The 14,955-nt window shown below is 36.6% G+C and overlaps 1 pseudogene; it reads left to right on the top strand.

Annotated features, from left to right (window-relative positions):
- Nucleotides 1-2,728: 2,728 nt before the first annotated feature.
- Nucleotides 2,729-13,165, top strand: LOC140227760 (uncharacterized; annotated as a pseudogene).
- Nucleotides 13,166-14,955: the final 1,790 nt, after the last annotated feature.

The following is a 14,955-nucleotide window of genomic DNA, read 5'->3' as shown; positions in this document are numbered from 1 at the left end:
ATATTTACTTTATCGTTTGATGTATAAGATTCAGTGTAGTTGTAAGTATCAGAACAGCCTGGTCAATCATGGATTTTATAGACGTACATATAGTGTGTTTACATTTGATGTAAGTGACCCAAGAAGTTTTAGAAGTTTTCTCACTCTTAGTGTCATGTTTCCAAAGAAAACAGATGTACTATATTGGTTGGAAACTATGATTAGAGCAGTGGCAACACTGAAGAGGCTACCCTGGGTAAAAAAGACCTTATTATTATTATTATTATTATTATTATTATTATTTTCATTCCATGGTCCAGGGACCAGAGAAAGCGAGAGTCTATATTTCTAGAAAATCTATAATCTTGATTAATATGTACTGCAGACATGAAATTGTGAAGATCATGTTTTTCACATACACTGTACACACAGAAATCCTACAGAGGAAGTTGAGCATATTTTCCAAAATGGTTACAAAGTTAACTATGCCCAGATGTTCCACATTAGAATACTAAAAATGAGTGAATAAGTAATTGTTGACCCCTAACACAAACGCTTACACCAGAATCAATCCACAATGGGCATCCCGCTTTCATAACACTCGTACGTTATATAACTGGAGGGAGGCCATATTTATTAAATGACCGCCAAACAAAGGATGTGATGAACCTATTCACTTTGCTAAAACACCATTATATTGAAAACCTTCACCCCAAAACTATACTTTTACACTTGAATCGTGATTATATATCTGTTTAGTTCGAAGATATACAATATTCATTATCTGTTGTATGGCAGCCATATTTATTAAAATGGCCGCCAAAACGTAGGATGAAACGATACATATTCACTTATAGTTGAATTTATCGGAATCCTTGACCCCAAAACATATAAGTTGGTACCAGAGTCATGACCCTTTGTCCATACGTTTTAAGGATATGTTATATCTAGCATGGTGGCCATACTTTTTTCAAAATGGCCGCCAATCATAGGTTGCCATGTTTTTATCCTCTCAAAAAGTATTTAATTGGAATCCTTGACCCTCAAAACCTATACTTTGGTACAAGAATCACGACAATCGGACTTATAGTTTCCAAAATACACAGCATTGCTATATCACATGGCGGCCATTTTGAAAAATGGCCGCCACGGCCGCAAAAGGGAGAATCAGAATGGCTTCCATATCAGAAATGACTTGTATTGGCATCATGTACATGTGTACCAAGTATGGTGCTTTTACCATTAAGTGCATGATTTTTTCTATATCCACTGGACTAAGAGAGATGAATAGAGAGAGAGAGAGAGAGAGAGGGGGGGGGGGGAGAAAAAGAGAAAATGCTCTGTGAATTTGTTAAGGGTCGAAAGTAGTTTTTCATACTCAAGAGTTTTATTTATCACTTTGGTTTACATATATTTCATGTTCAAAACATGCATCTATAGAACAGCACAATTTTTTATGGAGTCATTCAGCTTGCTGGAAGCACTTAGGCAATAATAATGTAGTCCGAAAGTACCTTATTAAGTTCAATACTGTCACGATCACAGAACTATGATAATAGATCTGTGATAGTAATATGACAATACAATTATCTCAAGCGACAGCTTGCATGGCGTGGGCGTTTTATAACTGAAACTAATGCTTGGCATTCTCGAGTGGCTGCATGCTGTGGATCCTCCTGTATCGCTTCCTTGAAAGCCCAGACAACTTTATGAGATTCTGCTCGAACGCATTCTTATCATGCGCACTCAGACTTTTTAATACTCCAACGCCATCAATCACCTCAGTACCATCAACAATATTTTTTGTTCATATCTATTCCACGTTGTATGTAAGGATTGAAGGGAACATTACACCGACTTTCAGACTTCCGTAGCGTGCTGTTATTTCGGAATTATCTGCAGTGGCTGTGCTATGATTTCCCATTTTTTTTTTTTTTTTTTTGCGATGGAGGAAAGAATGATATTCCTCGTATGGATTTCTGCTCATTTCTTGTTTAGCAATCCTTTTATGAAGTCCTCAGCACTTGGAACTAATACATGTGGGTACCTTTCAATTTTCTTTCCATCATTGACATATCTCGCACATTTCTCTCTTTCTCAGTTCTTGTAGCAAGTCAGTGTTTACACGAGAATGGAATGTTCTGTCAGATATGCTTGAACTTTTGTCCTAATAATTCCCACAAGTAATAGGTTCAATAAAGTTAACCTTTATCATTTTTATCTGCTGCGTTTGTGAAAGAATATTCATTGATAACTTAACTACTGGCATGTGATCTCCAGGAAGACGAATGCGTTACAAGAATTCGGCAAGAAATAGTACATGATTTGGCATTTTAAATCATGTCACAGAACTGACATCATCTCGAATACTTAGAGGAATTTTTCATTGTTCCTTTTATTGCTATTCTCATAATTCATTAATTTACGTGCACTCTTTGTGATCCTTATCATCACACAGATTACAGTCTAAATTGTTCGGGGATTCCACTTGAATGGGAGATACGGTGTGACCAAACCTGCGTTGACAACCGTGACAGCTGGGTTCTGCAGGCACCCCGTGGAAGGAGAATCCTCTATACCGTCTATCTCATCAACAACGGAGTGGTGGGATTCGAAAGACTTGATGAAATAGGGAACAAGAAATCTCGGAATCTGATATTGAAAGACTCAGAGTATTCTCCCTTTTTATCGCTCACTCATCAGACGAAGCTACGGTTATGGTATATATATCTACCCTGTGAAATTCAACATGTCCGTGAAGTGTTACGAGGGTAAGTGTCTATGACAATTTCATGAAGAAGCTGTGTTTGTTTTATTCACTCCAACAATAATTTCCTTCAGTTCTCCTGAACCTGACTTTATCTTTTGAATTGCAACAGATTATGTATGATTGCGTAGACCGCGCGTACACTTTAATTGTCAAAAAGGCACGTGATTTCAAAGCGCACATGTGAAAGTAGACCATTTAGACTGTAAAGTGAAACGGTAATATCTACATTCAAAGAAGTAAAAATTACAGTCTTTTTTGCACAGAATAATGATACTATGACTATCGTATAGAAAATAGGTATCCTGAACAAAAAATCCAAGTCCTTATGTCGATGGTATCTATAAGAGACTGCGTCAAAACGCAGGCATAATTGAAAAGAAATCAAAGAACTAAAATATATCATAATGCGTCATTTTCATCTAAAGCCATGATATCAATATGATGGTGTACTTATACAAAGTTCATACCATTTTTTCTCGATTGACGAGAGAATATCATGATTATTGTTGTGGCTCAGGGGCTAGAATCACGGATTCTCAATCTCTAGCCCCCTTCTGAGTTCGATGGCGGCAGCGAGAATACATCTTAGCATTGTCCTGGTGGTTTGGAGGGGATTTAAGGCTGCGGTTCTTGCCGTGGTTGTTTGTTTTTATACAGTTTCAATTCTTCTATAGTGGCTTTATACTTAACATCAAATTAAATGACAATTCTACCTATGAAGACTTTCTATCACTGCAGAAATAACCTTATTTGCATATCAACTTTGCAATCTTTGCATCAAAATCCATATCAAAAATGCAGCAAAGCAGAATAAGTAAACTACGATTGATTGTAAAATGCATTGTCTATCCCTGAAATGGTACAAAATAAAATCGCGACACCGAATTCGCAGGGACATGGATGGCAATGGCAATGCAATGTGTCCAAAGAATTTGACATTTCTTCAAGACTTCGATGGTACCTCTAATACTGGGCCATTATTATCATTTTTTTTATCAGTTTCGGAGTGTAGGAAGTGGTGTTAAGGCCTCAGGGTCAATGCTAATTCAAGCAACAACAAACAACAACAACAACAACAACATCAAAACGAAGAGTACAATGTTTCTCCTGCTGTAATTGATACACTTTATCCTCAAGGAAAATTTAGGTGAATATCTCGAACAAGGATATAGATCTTATCATTCCGATATTCCTCCCTAAAATCATCTTTACCTCGAATGAGCTACGATGGCTGATTACATGAGAATTATGCAATCATTAATGAATTATTATACATTAGCAGTAACCACAATTCATTTTATTTCCTCGAACATAAATTTTCAAGGGATACCGTCGGTGAAGCTGGTTGATGGACTCTCTCCCCTTGAAGGCCTGGTGGTTATCGAATCAGACAAATACGTCTGCTGGGATAGATTTACCCCCAAAGCTGCTGAATTGGTCTGCAGAGAGCTCGGTTTCCCGGCTGCAAGGGAGTATACAAGCCAGTCTATTTTGGCCAATGGGCCTGCAGCAACACGAGACAAGACTCTAGTCCTCTTGTGTGGTGAAGGTAACCGCAGAACTGTCATGATTGTCATTATGCATGCCGATAAAAAACTTGTGAGTAATGCATGTGCACCGTTTCATGTAGAATATAGCATGCATCGCATCACAGACAAAGGGAAAGTTGATAGTTGACAAGCACACTATAGTCTGCGTCAAAAGGTGAAATCTGCAAGGTATTCAAAGATGGAAATTCATAAGCAAAAGTTTGCGAGGTATTGTCATAATCATAATTCGGTTTTTTCTTTTGATATACGTGCAACACTTCTCTGTACATGCAAAATCTTTAATGCCCAGATACATTTTCATATCTGATTTTTTACACCTTGATTCTTTACTGTGTAGCTTGTTTTCTTCATACATGCATACTTATCAGATATGGCAACTGTTGTTCATGTCTCAAACTTTCATGAGAAATGCAGCGTTCAAAACTTAAGAATAGTTAATGAACTATTTTGTACAATATCAATGCACAGAGCCGCTGCGTGTAGTCGACTGCCTAAAGACAACAACAACCGAGTGTTCCTCAAACAGGATTGTTAGACTCCAGTGCCGAGGTGAGAGATGTAAACATCGAAATTTGCGAATTATATATCATTATTAATAGAGGTAATATAATATGCTACGGTACATAGATGAATTGAATTCTTATGTTTGACAATGATTGTGTATGGCGAAACCATAAATTCCGATGTCATGTGTATAGATTTTATTACAATTATCATTTCCAGGTGCTTCAGGTATAAAGAAATGGACTTGTTTTCAAACAGAAATGCTTGTTAAAGTGTCATTTCAGTTGTTCTGCAATATCTACAATTTGATTTTTCAGTGATTGGAATAATTCTTGAGCAGAAAGGAAACCATAGGCAGGTTTAAATAATAACATTTTGTGACTGTTGTAGAGCCTGGATTTCTCGGATGCTACAAAGGCAACCAACTAAACCTTTAAGCAACATCCCAAGTTGTACTTGACGTTGATTCGGACGGCGAGTGCATGTCTACCTGTAGAAGACAGCCCGTAAGCAATGGCGTTGCTGTCATGCAAAAAGGAATGTGCAATTGTTTTCAGTCTGAAACGTATGCGCAGATCATTTCTGACGGAAACTTTTCTCACAATTGGACATGTGCACTTGCGACAGAGTTTGACTCCAACCGACATTATTCATTTAACAGTGAGTACGCCGAGACATCAGAGAGTAAAATAAATGTAGGCAAGCATCAATGACAATGAAGACGACAGAATTATTTTCTAATAAATTCTAACACCTGTAATTGCCACAATAAACCTTTCTTAATTAACTCAGTGCACATTTTGAAAATGACCTTTCTTTCTTACTTTTCCCCTTTCTTTCTCAGTTGGTTGGGCATTTCATTCGTTTTCGAAGTGACATAGTCATGATGGTGCATAACAGACTTGCAAGACTTAATAATCTATGGAATTCATGTTCAAAGAAGAAGAAGAAGAAGAAGAAGAAGAAGAAAAATGTACTTGCGTAAATAACCAGCAGGTGACCAGCGGGAGCATCCATGTAGTGCTTTGCATTAAATGCCTGAACACGGAGTCATTTTATCATTTTTGCCAATTTCTAGGCTTTAATGAACACTCTGTTGCTGTCAGATGGATGTGTCCGTATATGCTTCAAAATCATGTTCATTCCCATAACAAAACTATCAATGTACATCAATGCTTTTCATTAATAACTGATACTTCAGACCCCCTAGTGGTACATAGTGAATAGTAATATTAAGGAAGCAGTCCAGTCGTAGAATCACATTTTCTGACTTGCACAGTATTTCATGCTATTTCATAATCAGAAATACAATAAAATATGCAGTCATTATGATTTCATATTCATTTTATTCGCTATTGGCATCACAGGTTATAAATGTAACAAGTGTCAAGATCTTAATCTATGATATTGCTGTAGTAGTTCTCTTTATATTGTGATGGTGGTAGTGGTTATTTCAACCTTTCCGTCATGGCTCACGAGAATTTCCTGTATGTCTCCTTTATTGAAAGTCTCGGTGGGAGTTTGTGATCATCCTGGGATTGTGCCCAATGGAAGTTGGGACTCGGATATTACGAGCTTCGGGTCGAAGATAACTCTCACCTGTGACAAAGGTTACACCATCAACGGGAGTGCGACACTGCAGTATGTGATACAACCTGGATGGTCAACTTACTTCCCGGTTTGGAACACTTCAATCCCTTCTTGCCAAGCAGTCGAAAGTAAAGCAAACGGTGTGTCCTAAAAATCATTTTAACAGTATATATATATTATTACCAACGATTATGATCTTCAGTAATCTCTGCTTTGTAAAATAGTGTAAGACGGAGCGATAGAGAAAAAAAAAATCATCAGTTCCCCAAATACCTGCACTCTGACGTTTGAATAATTCATCCAATTGAACCTAGTTCTAGGAAAGTGAACATTCAGCACATTTGTGGCAAACCTGTCATTTTAATATTTTGCCAATTGTGTGAAACTGTCATCACACATTGTCAAGACATTGTACTGTAGACCTATTAGGAGAACCATGCATTATGGCGGAGGCATATCAGTCGCCGTAGCGATATATCTAGTTTTAAATACTATTTTGCGACATACAATAACAAGACAATGGTATGAATTCAATACAATGTAGGGGCCATGTGTGTGTGTGTGTGTGTGTGTGTGTGAGTGAGTGAGTGTTTTTGATAGGGTGATGACTACGCCAAAGAGGGTCAAGGGTCAATGTTCTGTGTATGTATATTTCCCTTTGAGGGGAAAAATCTCATGGCGGAATTTTTGAATTATGTTTTTTTTGTTTTTTTTTACTCTTTTGGTAACAGGATTTCTGATTCCTCTTCTCTTACTTTTGTTTCAGAAGAGCCAGACATATTTCCTTTTTTTTGGGGGGGGGGGGGATCAGCGGCCTGTGCAATGTCAACATCTCCATTATGAGCATTCATACACTACAACTTTTCATATTTTTATCACCACGTACAAAAGTCTGATATCTAGAATAGATAAATAGATCTATTATGATCGTATTTTCCATCTTGGGGATAGGTGTTTAGGACATTATATCATCAGCATGTATACCATCAATAATTGTGGTGGGTTTATCTCAATGCACAGGGCAGACGCAGACTACTCAAGACAGTACGTCATTGCGAGAGACAACTGAAACGTCTCCGTCTCAGTCAGGTGAGTTTATATTGATTCGAGCCGTAGTAAAAATGTGTTTTTGTTTCTAGTGTTTCCACTTTTATCTCCTAACGAATTAATTGCATATACGCAATAATTACATTAGGACTACTTCGCTACTATTGCCTAAACATTATTGTTTCACCACCTGGTTTAGACGCAAACACACTAGATGTGGTTCTTCATCGTTTGTTCATAGTGAATTCATCATGAATCAATATACTGGATTCAACTTTTGAAACTGTTACTGTCTCTTACTGAAGAAGAGTTTAATTCTTACGATACAAGAATAACAAAAATATCCATGAAGAAATGTTGCAATGCGCCGTTCTTCAACAGGAACTGAAAAGAAAGCTCTTATCAAACGATTATCAGATTTTCGTGGTGATGTAACTATCATTATGCAAACGTCAGTTGATCTAATGAAAAGGCATTTTCCTGAAAAAAAAGGGTCAATGAGGGAAAATGGGTTACAAGTGCAATGAAAGTGCATCCATATCATTGTGCAAAAGGGCCAAGTAATATTGTGAAGTAAAGTAAGCAATTATTGACCATATTTTGTTCCCCGTTATTCTTTTATAATTTTGGAAAGTCTAAACGCTATGTCTATATATCAGAGTTTGATGGGATGAACTTTACTACTTTACCATCAAAAATATTTTCATATTATGTATATTCGCATGTAATTATAAATCATTGCAATATCGATGTTTTACTAAACATTATGATTATATTATATTATTTTGTAAATGTATCGAAATAAAATGTGACATTCGGAATACATATAAATATTTTATATTTATATCTTAAATATGTTAAATATTATAAATTGAATTTGAACTTAAAGGTAGGGAATCCCATTTGCATGCCTCAAATAAAGAGTTGTATAAATACAGTGGTATGTTGAGAGTATCATTTTAGAAACTCCCATAAAGTATTGAAAGTGGAAGGTAACATTTAGTACATTTTTATTGACCGTTAGATTTTGAATTGAATTTTTTTTCGGGGCTCACCGTAAATTCCAGTACATTACTAGGCTACCTTTGCAGACCCATGCACTGCATGTGTGTCCATCATGTATATTTTGTGAAGAAAGTTCATCAAAACTTACAAACATTTCTATATACATTCTTGCCACACACTCTATATGTTATTACATCAGCTCTTATACTTTTAGATTTGTGTTTATAGATAAAAAAAAAATACAGAAGACTGCAACAAAAAGGCTTAAGTGTGGCTGACACACAGAACTACTGAGTAGTTGAGTTTTGTGCATTATTCAAATTGTAGATAACTGTTGACTTCCAAATTTCTCAGCAGTGGCCTAAACAAGTCCCCTGAGGTTCATATTTAATGTTTTGCTGCATTTTGGGAGGTCTGTAAAAGGTATCCTCTACCTTTAATGCTTTATCTTCCAGATCCTAAGAGTTACGAGAACAATTATGGTATTATTCTGTACATCCTGGGAACCTTTCTCATTGGTTTTGCTGTGGTTGGCATACTGTCCAACGCTTGGTGTAGGCATCAACAGAAAAGGTGAATTTTTGTCAAAACAAGTTTGTAAATCTGGGGTGTGAAATCATTTTATGCGACTCATTAAACAAAGCATAACATTCAGAAGTGAGTGTACATTAAATGCACATGAATGTTGCAGTAAGTTTGCTGATGATCTGCATTCCTCTTTTTTAATTGGTAGGTGAACATGTCACGAAAACCTCAGTTTCTGGTTGCCAGACATTTTATTATGTTATTCCATCTGTCGCCCAAAACTTTTGACACAGTATTTGTTTAACATAACTTGTGATCGTCCATGACAAAACCAACAAAAAGTTGCACCCCTTAATTTTACGTGAGGACTCAAAAAAGGTGAAACAAGTCAACCAAGGTCAACCAAGTCAATCTTGAGTTTTCCATGTTTTCTGAAAGAGCTATTCTGCTTCTACATCATTCCTAAGTTTGGGAGTATAAGATGGATTGAAAAGTGCGTTTTCAGCAGTTTTTCTACAACCCCTTTTTTGTAGAGTAGTGTGATCGGGTATGTCTTAGAGGCCCCTTTCATTTCATGAAAATCTTTTGCACACTCTTCACTTTCAATTCTAATAACTTTTGAAAACAAAATGCTACTGCTTTAAAAGTTGGCATTAATCATGGACAAAATGTGTTAATAGAGCATGCTGAATTTCAGCTTAATCTGATAATGTCTTCGATGTGGTTGCTCCGATGGCGTACATCCTCTTCTTGTCCAATTCATCGCGCTTGAATAGACCATGTACTTTAGAGCCTCTTTTCCCAGTTCACACTTTTCCAGAGTGTGTGCTTTGTTTCCAATATTTAGATAGGTTAGAAGAGTCCATTTTAATTGAATTATATATCATTTTAAAGCTTGGAGTCTGCTCTTTCAGAATAGCTGAAAATCCATGTCTGGTGACTTTTTGTTGGTTCTGTGATGCAGGGTCACATTTTGATAAGAAAACCATCACCAAAACAAAAACATGGTGCCGCGTTTGTTTATATGGAGTCGAAATAGTAAAATAAATCAGATAGCAGAGAAAATATCTATGCTAGAATTACTTGTTTTACCCATCGCGTCCTTCTGCTGATGTTTGGTAACATCGAGGAGGTTTAAGATTTGGAGTTTCAACTGCACATGGCTGTAATTATTCAAACAGTTGTCAGTTTTCTATTATGTACAAAACACGTCCACACGTGCATGTGTGCCTTTGATGATCGATGTTTGATGCCGCCGTCTCGCTGAGCGATCTGAAGATTCATTTGATAATGTTGGCTATATTTTGCTAGTTTATTTATTAAATAAAATGAAATCTCACTTAATGATAAAGCATATAAAACAAAGATCAATCCCGTCCAGAAATTTGTGCAAAAGTGTAGATCACAGCTGTATCATGTAAAAGTGTTTAAAACTGTTTCATCCTGGAAAGCCGGTTTGATCACTTTTCCACTTAATTCCCACAAATAAAACTGTAATCTTCAAGTATAATTCTTTATTGATATTCTATCAGATTAGTGCACGGATATCCCCAGTCGAGTAATTTTCATTTTTAGTTCATCATTTTTTTTTTTCGTCCAAATCCTCTTCGCGCATCCCCGTGTCTTTACCATTATATATCACCTGTCTTTTATAAGAAGAGATAGCGAAAAGTATTATCATCACAAAGACATATCTTCCTACAGAGTGACTGGTGATAATGCAATGAGACACGGGTCAATTGTCTTCCCCTCTGCACGGCAGATCCTGTTTGGCACTTGCTTCAAATATGTGGCATTTATATAGTGGCGGTATCGAACGTCTAGGAAATGGATATATAAGACGGTTGTGACTCCATTCTCTTGAACCTCCTTGGTAACATTATGATTATAATTACATGCTAATCAAAGATAAAAATGGGACTGTTAAATCTCGACTTAATTTTGCTCATCTCAAAACTCTGCTGCCAAAAGTTAAACTAAATTGAGCTACATTAGATACTACGACATAAAAGGAAAAAAAAGTGGTGGTATTTGTATTTTGCTGTCTTAGATACTGTAGTGACAGAAATTTTGTATCACAATTAAACATTGTTTATTGAAAGCAATGAAAAATTGAAAAAAAAGAATGATATTAATAATTTTTTGATAATAGACTTATTTGTGCTGTGATCTACAGTAACGTCCTCTCCAGTTTGACAGTATGCATTCTGAGAGCATTGCTTTCTTTCTTTATTCATTTTATGTTATACGTATAGGCGTCGACAAGCTTCAAGTCAAAAGTCGAAAGTCCATTCCAATGAAGTGCAGTCGCAACTGAATCCGCCAAACACTTCGACTCATATTTAAGGCACAGGAGATCACGGAGGCGCCACAGCTCATCCAGAGAACGCGTATGAGAACCGTGCAGAGGTAATGACAGACAAATTACGTCTTATGGGTCACGGGTTTCAATTTTCAGTTTAGAAGTGAGAATTTCACTGTACGTATGTGTGTTTCTATGGGGGGGGGGGGTTGAGCAGGCTTGGGACGGAAAATGTAGCAGAAAAATCTCCTCAACTTTTTTTTTTCATTTTCTTTAAAAATTCACAGCGTGTAGTGAGTTTTGAATATAATAAATCCAATTCGTGGTCCATCTAACTTACGTAAATGAATATAAATGCTCCCTGCAGCTGAACTTGCATGAGAAAATATTGAGTAATCTGGAAAAAAAAAGAAGGAATTTATTCTCAACGGGGACCAGAAAATCCACAAAAAATTGCATAGATTTATTTTTGCCAAATAAACATGCATAATCGTACAATGCATTTCTGGTCGACTTTTTGATTTTATAGATAGTATTTTCTTACAGTGGTACATCTTCTTTAAATACGTTTTTGCGCTTAGAATCATTGCCTGAAAGCAGTGGTGCTTTTTAGCAGTTTTCGGAGACCAATTTAGTCACTTCTGCTACAAATTTGTTATCTCGATTTTCCACCTCGAAATGTGTATGCGTACTATCATGATTATTAAAAAAAATATGAACAGCAGTGCCTCTGACATAATCAGGAACAGTATATTACTACGCTGTGCCCAAAATTCTAAGTTATATGACAATACAATAAGTAGTGTACGTCTTGCTTTTTAGCTGTTTAGTTTTAAATGCTGACATGGTTCACACACAATCGTCGACATAAGCTGACCCAAGAAGTGCACTGGAATAGGTCCTATTCTTCAGTCTCGTTTCTCTATAGTTTTATTCCAACTTGCTTTGATGATGTGGCAATCCTGCAAGTTTCATGAGTAATATTTTAGTTTTAAGCAGAAAATACCTTTTCAGGATATGATACAATAGTATGATAGATGCGCCTCATGGAGACTTATTGTGTCTTTCATGAAATAGGGTCACATGTCACCAGACCTGTCTCTTGAAACTAGAATGAGCATCGGGAGAGGTATTGCAAGTTCAGCAGAGACTAGATCACGTCCTTCTTATGACGTCATGCACCCGGAGAGTGAACACTTTTTTGAGTGTATAAATATGGGAGCTAATAGCAGGAAAGCACTCTACATGGACATGTCAGGCTCAGAGAAGAAAGGGAAGAAGAAGGTCATATTTCTTCAATCAAGACACTTTGATAAAGATGAAGATGTTGATGAAGACGGCTACCTCCTTTCCAATGTCAGTCTGCACAGAGCTACTAGATTTCAGCCTGAAGCAAGTCGAGATGCCATAGAGGTCAGTGACATTGCCAGTGGCTCACGCTGTGGTAAAGACATCAACATAGCATCATCCACCACATCCAAAGCTGTAGGTGACACTGGTCAATATAGGAACTACCAGTTTCCAATCTACTATGAAATTCCTTCAGTTTCCGACCAAGCTGCACCCACTTTAGAAACGGAGAACTGTCCTACCTACTTGAATGTCTAAGGAAATGACGAATTTGACCCTTATGCGATGGCCCAGAACGATCCTTTATATGCAGCTTCTATCTATCCTAGCACGCCAAGAGTGGAGCATGAGGTGGATGAACATGGCTATCTCGTTTTAGAAGCACATACTGATGAAAACATCAATGATCGCTGTGAGAGCCAAAACAACTTTCCGTCCACAAAAATAGATTTATACGAAAGCGACATTTCCCCAAGAAGAGAAGATGACTTCGATTCAACAGTGTATGAGAGTATTCCTCGTGAACCAGAACTCGACATATGACTTTACACTTATTTTATGAACTGTGTCTTACACGTCACAACAACGACGACTATATACGATGGATGATATTCGCCATTCTGGATGTTCGTTATTCCGAAACACACACACTCCCTATACCCAGATGTTTGTATTCTGAAAATGAAATAGGGTTCCTAAATCCGAACATTTGTGGAGTGATTCAGAAGGCTTGTTGGTCTAAAAAATGATATCAAATTCGGTATTTTGAAGGTTCGTTAATCCTAACATGTAATAAGATTCGTAAATAAAGTTCGTAAGTCCAAAGGTTTGTCGATCAAAAAACGAAAACGATTCAATAGTCCGAACGTTCTCTAATCCGAAAATCAAATAAGGTTCATTATTCCGAAGGTTTGATGTTGCGAAAATTAATTACAGTTTGTTACGCCGAAGGGTTGTTAATCTGAAAATGAAATAAGATTTGCAAATCCGAAGGTTCTTTCATTCCGAAATGATGAGAAGGTGAGCACTAACGAACCTTTCAATATTAACTTATATTTTGGCTAAATCATCTCTGAACCATTCATCATGACGGAGCTAGGGAATCCCATAGGCTTCATAAACTTAACAACAAGCATGACAACCATGCAATATAATCCGGAAGTATGAGAACAAATGCTCATTTTAAGAGTGCCTTAAAAAACACTTTCACCTTTAATAGGCTGAATTCAAGTGCAGAGCAAAAAATACAAAGGAAACCAAAATTAATTTAACCTGTGATGTTTATCATAATCCATTGATGAAAATAATGAATAAAGCAGTTTTGTCATATTCAAAAGTATTTTTGGTAGAAACCGACGTTTTCTTCTTTTTTTGTAAAATGTCATACATTGTTGCGTTGCTATAAGTTGAATATAAGAAAAAGTTCATTTCCACAGTGTTGTGGAGCGTTTTCTTGAGACGCTGCAAAGGTACATTATGTGTACACCTCAATGAAGATACCCGATTCGCACCATAACCAGATAACGTTTGTGTATGTGCCATGGTCAGGTGTGTTGGAGTATAATAATATACCGAAGTACATACATCAAGGATATGAAAGTGAAAAAAAAAAATGAAGAGTGGGATTTTGTTTTCTTTCCATTGACATGGGCAGCTTTAATACGGAAGGCCAGAAATATCAACATACAATGACCAACTTCAGTAACACTTTTACATTCACACTCGATGGAGTATGGAAGAATAGTTCATCCCGCGCTTCGACCTGATATCGACAGAAGGAGGGCAATCATCTGTAGTCATAAGTTTTCCGCAGCTTGGAAAAATGCCCCTTTTGAAGTCACACCGTATGACTTGTGACATACAAAGACACACACTGCAAGAATATTAGTCTCAGTGTCATCTCTTACTTCCAGCCTTGCATGTTGAAATTGAATGTGAAATGGTGACAGTAATTTATCAGAAGAAAACTCCAAACATTTTCTACACAAAATCATAATGATTCCATACGAAAGCATTGAATGATCATGAAAATAAGAAAATTATTCTGGGATCTTGGATCTAAATGCTATGCTTTCCCAGATCACGTCAAAAAGTGTTCTTCATCATTATCAACTTTATTTCTGTTACCATGACGCGTTAGGAAAAAAAAACGACAAAAATGTCTAGCACTCCTGTGTGTATACGCTTAAGTTCATGTAATAAAAAGAAAATCATTTGAAATAATGAGGGCATGTTTGTGCTTCAATATGTTTTATATACATGCATACTAATACATAATGTAAACACAAACATACACCGACATGTATAAAAGTATTGGCGAGACACTATACTTT

Source organism: Diadema setosum, chromosome 4 (assembly GCF_964275005.1).
Source record: "Diadema setosum chromosome 4, eeDiaSeto1, whole genome shotgun sequence".
Lineage (NCBI taxonomy): Eukaryota > Metazoa > Echinodermata > Echinoidea > Diadematoida > Diadematidae > Diadema > Diadema setosum.
This window is presented reverse-complemented; position numbering and strand designations above follow the sequence as displayed.